Genomic DNA, 815 nt, shown 5'->3' with positions numbered 1-815 from the left:
ATAGTGGGTGTTTTACTTTGGGTTGTTGGGGTTTTTTCTTTAAAGTAATCTCTGCTTTGGCTACGGTTGCGGACTTTTCAGAACTCAGCGGGAAAATTAAATTAGCGACAGGACGAGAGGACATAGTGTTGAGCTGCGCCAGGGAAGGTTTAGGTTGGACATTAGGAAGAACTTCTCCACAGAAGGGATGATTAGATATTGGAATGGACTGCCAGGGAGGTAGTGGGGTCACTGTCCCCGGTGGTGTTTAAGAAGAAACTGGACGTGGCACTCAGTGCCCTGGTCCAGTTGACATGGCGGTGTTCGGTCACAGGCTGGACTGGATGATCCCGGAGGTCTTTTCCAACCGAGCCGATTCTGTGATTCTGTGAATTCCACAGACGTTCTTCCCACCCGCAGTTCGAAGCGTGCGCTCCCGTGCGCCCCTCGCTTAGGGCGCGCTGCCCCGGGCGGCGCAGCTCGGGCGAAACCTCGTGTGTGTGCCCGTAACTTCCCATACACCTGTGTGCTCAGGATAGATAGATAGATAGATAGATAGATAGATAGATAGATAGATAGATAGATAGAAGTTTTATATCGATACAATAAATATATGTTGTGGGATATATATTTTTCATTCTACATATATATATTTAAAGCAGTTTCTGAAGCTGGCGGCGGGCATTTTGTCCGGCGTTCCGGCGAAGGGTGCAGGTACAGGGGGAGGGGACTGCAGCCGGCGGCAGCTCCCGGCCCAGGGACAGGTGCCACGGAAGGGGAGGGACAGTGGGCGCGACGTCCCCGGGCGGAGGAGGAGGAGGAGGAGGAGGAGGAGG

The sequence above is a fragment of the Corvus brachyrhynchos genome, unplaced genomic scaffold (genome assembly GCF_000691975.1).
Source record: "Corvus brachyrhynchos isolate BGI_N302 unplaced genomic scaffold, ASM69197v1 scaffold3, whole genome shotgun sequence".
NCBI lineage: Eukaryota > Metazoa > Chordata > Aves > Passeriformes > Corvidae > Corvus > Corvus brachyrhynchos.
This window is presented reverse-complemented; position numbering follows the sequence as displayed.